Genomic DNA, 9,867 nt, shown 5'->3' on the forward strand with positions numbered 1-9,867 from the left:
CTGATGTTGGATAAAAACAAAAATAGTTGTGTAGTAATGTACTTGGACACACACACACACACACACACACACACACACACACACACTAACACACATACACACAAACACACACACACACATTCACCAAGTAGCGGCAGAACATGTACAAAAAGAACGTTATTGTTACACATGGTTTCAGTGCTAGTGGCTCCTTTTTCTGGCAGAAGGGTTGAAGGGGAAGGAGAAGGATAAAGGGAAAGGACTGGAGAGGTTTAGGAAAAGGGTTAGATTTCTGAGAAGTCACACAGAACCGAGGATGACTTTTCTGAAGTCTACCCCTTTTTCTAAACCTTCCTAGTCCTTTTCCTTCACCCCTCTGAAAGCTTCCATAAGTACAACCTTCTTTTATGTGTGTTTTCTGCTGTTGATTGGTGAGTAGATTTTTTTATCTCTCCAATTACATTATATTGTCAAAAATTGATCATTTTCATTGTGTTCATGTGAAGATTTGTAATATAAAAATTAGAAACTATCTGTTCTATTGTAATACTGATTACATACTGATAGTAGAATAGATAAAAATATAAATAGAAACATATGTTTTGTATGCATTTAATACTGAATGACAAAAATATTAATTAATGTAGATTTGTTTTTAGAGCATATTCTGTTAATTATTTGCCAATAAATTTTCATAGTGTAAGTTTGAAGAATGAGAATATATTAATACATAAATGGAAACTCATACATGTGGAAAAATTGCATCTGGTGACTGAAAAAGTGTATGAACATCCATCGTTATGTAATGTATAATTTATGTATGAAAACCAATTCAAATCTGACTAGAATTTGGATGGTATTGTATTGTTCGTCAACTGAGTGAAAGTTTCATCAGATCCTGATTTATTACACTATTGAGTTTCAACTCTTGACCACATAAGCTTTTGACCATTGTTTTGTCCACAATTTCTCTCTGAACTCTGTGACTGAGTCAGTGTTAACAATATTCTGCAATATAATTATTTTCTTCTATGATATGTTCCCAACTGATCATTATCTTTTACTTAAATAAATAATTGAACATTGTTTTTATACCTTCATCACTGTAGGTTGTTGGGTCTATAACAAATTGTCAAGTACTGTTACAATATGTGCTTCATTCCCCACAGAGAATTTTGCTTTTGTAAATAATTTGAACCTGAACTTGAACAACTCTAGGTGCCCTTTTTCAAAACTACCATGGAAGGTGGCACAGTGGCTAGCACACCTAACTAAAAACGAGGACGATGGCTCAAATCCCTGTCTGACCATCCAGATTTAGGTTTCTTGTGATTTCTCTAAATCTCTCCAGCAAATGCTGCAGTGGTTCTTTTGAAGAGGATATAGCTGATTTTCTTCCCCATCCTATTGTAATCTGAGCTTTGTGCTTGTAAAGGGACACCCTCCTCTGACATTACCTTTCTTCAACAGATATTATTGATATCAAAATTACCTTTTTCCTTTTAAACAGGTTAATATTATCTCAGTGCTTAACTAAAATAATTTCATATGATTTTTGTATATGATGTATTACATTTCAGGCTAAAATTTATAAAAATAAATTTCTGTATTTTCTTTGTTACAATTGATATGTACTAATTCTATATGTACAGTTAAAATTCTTCTTCTTTTAGAAACATTTGAAATTACGAAATATTTGGCACATTTAAAATTCCTATTATTAATTGCACAACCTGACACTAATTATAGGCTGTCACCTATTATTTCATGTGATGTCATGATACACACATTGATAGTGAACCACGTGGTAGGTCAACCAGCATGGAATGGTGGAAGCTCGAATGTTTAATGAAAAATAGACAAGTAGTTCCAAGGCTGTAGGTGCTGTGTAGGCTGGAGTGCGAGTGGCACCAGTGTACCTGAACCAGTACGGTAGGCACAGAAGCGGTGTCATTACATAAAAGTTCACTTGGCTGTATCAGGTGTTGCAATACTGGCAGCATAATTGTAGACATGTATGGTGTGGTGGGTGCAATGTACACAGCTGAAGAAAATGGATCTGGGAGTTGCGCAGTCTGTGGTGCAGAAAACAGTGGAAAATCATGGGTGTGGTAGGTACACAGTGCTCACTCAATGAAGTGTATGTCTGACATCATTGTTCAGGTAGTAGGTTGACATTGTTTACCATTGGCACATGGCACCATGGCATCACATCTCCAATTTCAGGCACAGTGCGATGAGACACACTAAGTTGCATGGTGCTGTAGCACAGAATGTAGCACAAAGTAACAGGAAAGTCATTGCCTGTTCACAGTAATTGAAGAACTCTGGAGTTCAAAAATCGATGCACTGTTACTGTGTAGTTATCATAATGGATGTACAGTGAGAAAATTCAGCCAGATTCAGTTGTCATGGGTCAACAACGTAATTCTTAGCCACAGTGGTGGGCAAAAAACATAATTAATGCACATATGACTGGTATAAACAGTGTTTTATTATTGAGCCTAAGTGCATACAAGAAATGTGACCAATACATTACAAGTTATAGAACAGACTGTTAAACACAAGAGTCCACACAGTAACTGCTGCCGGGAACCACAGAGGTATTTTTCCATTGTAGCAGCAATGTTATTAGTCAAGTCCCCACAAATAAATAAATGAAGCATATTTGCAGTTCAAGATATATATTAACATTATAAAACTGAGACAGGGACAGTTCATCTCTCTCTACATTACAACTATATCCTATGTTAACTGTAAGCTATTAACATATATAATTCAACTATAAATGTTTTAAGCTAGATGTAGACACAATTTGGCTTAATCGTTACATGTGGATTGCACACAAGGAGGGCTGTAAACTAGCTACCACGCCTAGCTTAATTTAAATTGCTTCAGTATTCATCACTTAATCATACTCATTGGACATAAAGTTATTATCATTTTCTGTTATCAATTTAACACTCTCTAACTTCATTTGGAAGCCACTTGTGTTTACGCTACACCTCTGCCAGTACTGTGAAAACACATTTAAGTATCTGGATAAGAGATGGATTACCACAATGGAAACTACTGAATGTGGAGGCAGGGAAGCTAGACATTGACTTCTGGTGAAGAAGAAAGAAGTGGAAAGAAAGACTAGGAATGTTAGAACCAAAGAAGGAAGGACAACAGACCCCAGAGACAGATATACATTTCACATCCCATCTCAAGGATATGCCACTGTTTGGTAGTTCACCAGAGGACCAGAGGATGATGAAGATGTTCACCAGCCCTACAGAACAGATACTATAGGCTTCACTCCCATAGGTCCCAAAAATTGATTCTAACATCCCACTATTGACAAAGTGTTATACACAGGTATTTGTATGAGTTGGCTGATTCCAGCTGTGACTCACTGATATTATACACATACAATACTAGTCTTTTTTTTGTGAATTGTGCAGTTTTACATTTCTGAACATTTAAAGCAACTTGCTACTCTTTGCACTACAGTAGAGCGTCGATTATCCAAACGTTGGTCAACCGAACGACCACTTAACCAAACTGTGTACTCGCTCGCACCTGTTACTCTCCCACCCTACCGTCCACCATCCCCCTCACTCCCAAACCAAGTTTCCCACAGTAGTCACCACACTGGGCCACCGTTGGCAGAACATTGCTTCTAATGGGGCCTTCACAAGGCGCTGCTGACTGGCCAAGCCACCAGTCGCTGTGTTTCAACAAGCAGCACACTTCTGTCGCCTTGGCACTGGCAGTAGAAGTAGCAGCAGTATCAAAGCTGTTCATAGCAACAGCTGCGCCAGCTTAGAGTTGAGGCATGCCTCTCCGCACAGTTTGAAGGATTGCGCGCCCCCAAGAAGAGCTTCTCACGGTGCAAACAGTCACTTTCTGTTCACTGTTACGACCACTTGTGTGCTGCTGCGTGGAGAAGTGAACTTGACGATACAAAATGCTTAAACGTAAATGTGTTGTCCTTTCTATGAGGGACAAGTACGAGATTATTACTATATTCCTACTGAAGTTGCTTTGTATGTTACTTTGTAATACTAAAAGAGATGCCTGTTTTTATGAATAAATTTACTGTACAGTACTTCTTTTTGGCAAATAAAAATGTACAGTTCGATTATCCAAACAAACCAGTTTTCCAAACACCCATGTCCCCCAATTACTTCGGATAATCGACGCTCTACTGTACTTTGAAATCTTTTCAAAATCTGACTGAATATTTATGCAGCTTTTTTCAGACAGTACTTTATTGTGGATAACTGGATTGTCTGTGAAAAGTCTGAGATTACTATTAATATTGTCTGCAAGGCTATTAATACAGAATATGAACAGTAAGGGTCCCAATACATTTCCATAGGGCACACTCAAAGCTACATCTACAGCTGCTGATGACTCTCCATCACATATAACCTGCTGCATCCTACCACCTAAAAAATCCTAAATCCAATCACAAATTTTGCTTGATACACCATATGACCATACTTTTGACAATAAACAAGATATGGTATTGTTTCAAATGCTTTTGAGTAATCAAGAAATACTGCATCTACTTGACTGTCTTGATCCAAAGCTTTCATTACGTCATGTGAGAAAAGTATGAGCTGGGTTCTGTGTGATCCATATTTCCAGAATCCATACTGGTTGGCAGGAAGGAGGTTATTCTGTTTGAAATGCCTCATTATATTTGATCTCATAATGTGTGATAAGATTCTACAGCAAATTGATGTCAAGAATATTGGGTGGTAGTTTGTGGGTCATTTCTACTACCCTTCTTCTGTATGGGCATGACCTGTGGCTTCTTCCAAGTATTGATGTTGTGGGTTTTTATGGCTATAGTGACGGACCATGCACTGAAAACTCCAACTTATTACAATAAGACACTTTTATTAAGGTTCGTATATTTACAGAAACACAAGAAAAACAATGCACAATTTCACTACACGTGTATCACTAATCAAGTCGCAGACGGGACTGCCCAAAGAAGCTCGAGTCTCCAAAGACCGTTTACTCTGCGCTTCACCGGTGAAGTTACTGGCGGTTGACTGTCACCACAGAGCCCCTCCTCTGGGAGTGCGGAGCACTGGGGGAAGGACGTGGGTGTCTTCCTGTGTAGTGGCGTTGTGGGATGCTCGCTGGTTGATAGCAGCATGTGCTAAGTGTCCATACTGTCTGTGCACGGTGGACTAGCGCTCGTATAGTCCGCCATCCAGTGGGGGGGGGGGGGGGGGGGGGGCTGACTGGTCGACCTGCGTGCGTGAACTGGAGGGGCACAGGAGATATCGTCATTGCAGTACCGGCGGAGAGGGGGATGCGAATCTTGAGCATCCCGTCGGTGCTGAACGTTGCAGCTATGGCAGCCGTATCCACCCCATTTGGGATAGGGACTGTGTGCAGGATGGTAAAGTGTGATGTGGGTGTGGACCCACGTGAAGTGTCCCCTATGCGGAGGACGAAGATGGATCCCTTGTGGAGCTGCAAGGAAAGCTCGTCGCATTGGCACTCAGAGGCGTTGATTGCGATGCAAATGTCGTCGACAGTGGATGTAGGGTGCACTAGGGGAGGTGGGGGTGAAAAGTAACGTAGTTCAGGAGAAACATTGGAACACTCTGTGGAGGTATTGGCTACCAACACTTGGGACAGTGTAATGTCACACATAACACGAGGGTGAGCCTGAGGTTGTGGATTGTCACACGCAGTGCCTCTTTGAAACGAGGGTAGAATATCATCGTACACAACCGCTGAGTTGTCCTCAGGTGTAGGCTCGGTGCGCATATGATCATGGTGGGGCGCAGGGGGGTGGGTGGTCTGTGTGGGATCAGGGTCATCACCATCTGATGGAAGAACACTCGACTCGGGCGGTTGTGTTACAGATTCTTCGATTGTCCAGGCTGGTTTCACGTGTAGAAGGGAAACTGTCTGCTGGCGACCACTGACGAGAATGTCCATAGTATTGTCCATGCGAGCCTCTACTTGATGCGGGCCAGAGTAAGGTGGCTGTAATGCCGGTTTGACTGTGTCATCCCGTAACATAACGAACTCACAAGAGTCCAGTGCCGCATGCCTGAACACCTGAGGGCGGGTATGCGGCCGCGGAGGCATGCGGATCGCGGCTATTTGTGTCTGGGCCTGGTTAACTAGCATGGGGAGGTCAGATAGGTCGGCGATTGCTTCGTCGTTGAAGAACTCTGCGGGGAGGACTAGGGTCTTGCCATACAGGAGCTCTGTGAGTGAAGCCTGGAGGTCTGTCTTGTAAGCCGTGCGTATTCCTAGCATAACACAGGGAAGGGTATCGCACCACTCATCACCGTGGCACATGAGTGCTGCTTTCAGCGTCCTGTGCCACCGCTCGACCAGTCCATTGCTCTGGGGGTGGTAAGCCATAGTGTGGAATCTATCCACCCCACAGAGGATGCAGAGTTTGTTAAACAGCAGGGATTCAAACTGTCTTCCCTGGTCGGTGGTGATGGATGTAGGATAGCCAAATTGAGCTATCCAGGAGGATACAAATGCGCATGCTACGGAATCTGCTGTGATGTCCTGCAGGGGGATTGCCTCCACCCAGCGTGTAACACGATCAATGACGGACAGGATATACCTGAAACCATCAGACATGTGTAATGGTCCTACGAGATCCACATGTACATGGTGGAAGCGGCCTTTTGGGATGTCGAATTTACCTAGACTGGATTATGTGTGCCTGCCGATTTTGCTGCGCTGGCACTGTAAACAAGCATGAGCCCAAGTACGACAATCCCTCTCCACACCTGGTCACACGAAGCGTTCTGTAACCAGGCACGTAGTAGCCTTAGCACCAGGATGTGCCAGGTTATGTAAAGTAGTGAACACTTGATGATGCAGCGCATGGGGAACAATAGGCCGAGCGGTGCCCATGGATGTATCACACCACACTGGCTTGGCCGAGCCCGGTGGGTTGCACGAAACGATCTGAAGGGAAGTATCTGGGTCCTGTCGGAGGTTGTGCAATTCGGTGTCACTGTCCTGTAAGTGGGCCAATTCATCGAAATTAATGGGGGATGAAATTGCAGTGATACGTGATAGGTAGTCAGCCACCACATTTTCTGACCCTCGAATGTAACGGATGTCTGTTGTGTATTGGCAAATTAAGTCCATTTGCCAGAACCTACGTGGGGGAAGGTCAGTAGCGGGGTTATGGATAGCCTCTGCAAGGGGGCGGTGGTCCGTGAAAATTTTTATATTCCTTCCTTCAATGTCTGTGCAGAAATATTTTACAGCTTCATAAACTGCAAGCAATTCTCTGTCGAATGCTGACCATTTACGTTGAGCTGTAGATAATTTTTTGGAAAAAAACCGGAGTGGTTGAGTCATGTCATCGACATGCTGTTGAAGGACTGCACCGATTGTGAAATCACTTGCATCCGCTGTAATCGAGACGCAGGCATCTGGCAAAGGGTGGGCGAGAGTGACACCACATGCTAATGCTGATTTATGGTCTTCAAAAGCTCTCACCATCTTGTCAGACCACGGTACTCGGCGACTGCCTGAGGTTTGTTTTCCGGCCAATGCATCAGTCAAAGGGGCTTGAATTGCTGCCGCCATCGGCAGGTTACAATCATAGAAATTGACAGTTCCTAAAAACCGGCGTAATTCGCAAAACAACACTGGGAAGGGTTGCTCGCGAATACAGTCAACCTGCTCCTGAGGGGAGCATGTACCATCCGAGGAGACGGTGTACCCCAGAAAAGTGACAGCGGTGCAGTGGAGTAGTGACTTGTCATTATTGATCTTGACATCGTTACGTGTCAATAAGTCCTGTATCGTGGCCAGGTGGAGTTCATGTTCCCTGTCAGAGGGGGAGAAAATTAGTATGTCATCGAGGTATGCGTAGCAATATGTGCAGTTAAAAAGAAGTGAGTCTATAAAACGCTGCCAAATTTGGGCCGTGTTTTTGAGACCATAAGGCATGTAACAAAATTCGTACAGGCCAAAAGGTGTGATCACTGCTGTCTTTGGTATGTCACTCTGTTCCATTGGTATCTGTAAATATGCCTTGCGGCAGTCCAAGACACTGAAGATGCGTGCTCCGCTAAGTACTTGCGCAAAGTCTTGTATGTGAGGTATCGGGTAATTGTCTAATACTGTCCACGCGTTGAGGCGACGATAGTTGCCGCAGAGGCGCACATTGCCGTCCTTTTTGGGGACTAAATGTATGGGGGAGGACCAGTTACTGTCCGATGGGCGAACAATACCTGCCCATAGAAGTTCCTCCACTGCGGCTTTAGCAAGGCATAGTTTATGTGGTGGCAGTCGGCACGCTTTATGGTGCACTGGAGGCCCATCTGTCGTGACAATTTTGTGTGTCATGCCATTCGTGATAGCGTTCAGCTTGGCTGGCGAACTCATTCGGGGGCCGTCGTGAACGGGGATCGGTAGCATTCAAGCACCTGATGTGCCAGGGAAGCTGTCTGCTTTGGTGGCGACAAACTTCCATGAGGTGCATCTCCGGTGTCAGATGATGGTAGCGTTGGCAGGCGTTGTACGAGGCATCGTGCCTCGGTGAGGGATGCGTAGCCGATGATCTGGCATGGTTCCGTACGGCGTTGTGAGCACGGAGATCCTCGACTGCAGGACGTTCGGGCTGGAGATGGGCAGTGGAAGTTGTGGGCTGTCCACCAATGAAGAGCACTTGATGGGAGCTGTGTCCAGGTCGTCGGGCAGCTGAGGGGGAGGGGGGGCCGAAGAGGCGACTGAACATGCAATGTGCGTGGACGAGGTGTGGTGCAATAATGTGGCTGACTGAAGATCTGGAGACAGTCCGAAGTGGAAAAGGAAGTCAATGCCTAATACTGGATCTTCGACATCAGCCAGGTAGAAGGACCAAGTGAACTGTTTACCAGGTATGAGTTCAATAGGTAACTTGGCCAAACCCTTGACATGAAGTGTCGACTTATTTGCTACTCGAAGGGACAGTTTGGTTGGTGTCATGTCCTTTACAGAAAATGCGGGAGGTATGACACTAACGTCTGCTCCGGTATCGACGAGAAAATACCGGCACGAACCTACATCCAAGGCATACAGACGTCCTCATGAGGTGGGGGATCTGACAGAATGCAATGTCTGTGGGCGCCCTTCATGTATCCGTGGGCCATGGCGTCTACTGCGGCCCACGTGCGGCGTTTGGGAACGCGCAGGACGGATGGCAGTTGTGAGCGGTGTCCCTTAAAGTGGTGTGAAACCAGCATATGCGTGAGTCAATTGTACTCGTCCCGCCAGCTGAAGCGTCAGGCGGGTGGAAGGCGGGGCAGGCAGGCGCTAGCCTGTTTGGGGTTGGGAGCGGCTGTTGCCGACCCACTGGCGGTTCCCGGTCATGGCCGCTAGATGGCTGCTGTTCCATGTGCTGTCCATGATATGCACACGCCCGGCCTCTACCGCCCAACGGTGGAAGTATACCCACAGGATTACCAACCTCGGCGGTGTTAGGCACTGTGCTATATGGGGGAAGGTTGCTGTGTCGAATAATGGTGTATGCCTGTTCCGCCAGCTGTAGTTTATCCTCGAGTGATGCTGCGGTATGTGGAAGCAAATGTAACTGTAGTTCTTGCGGTAGCTTCACCAACCACAATGCCCAGAGCGCTAAGTTCGGCAGGATCTCGGTACAGACCTGTGCACGCAAGTGTCACCACAGCTGTGAGGGTGTTCTGTCGCCTGAAGTCTCGTCATAAATTATGTTGTGAATAATATCGGCCGGCGGATGAGAGAGGCATTCGATAAGTAATGCGCGTGCAGAGGCATATTTGTTGCCCTTAGGTTGGTTCAGCAATAAGTCACTGATGAGATCAGGGTGATCGTGCAGGTGGTTCACTAAACACACGAAACGAGTGCTGTCATCTGCAATACCGT

The sequence above is a fragment of the Schistocerca cancellata genome, chromosome 6, assembly GCF_023864275.1.
Source record: "Schistocerca cancellata isolate TAMUIC-IGC-003103 chromosome 6, iqSchCanc2.1, whole genome shotgun sequence".
NCBI classification, from domain to species: Eukaryota; Metazoa; Arthropoda; class Insecta; order Orthoptera; family Acrididae; genus Schistocerca; species Schistocerca cancellata.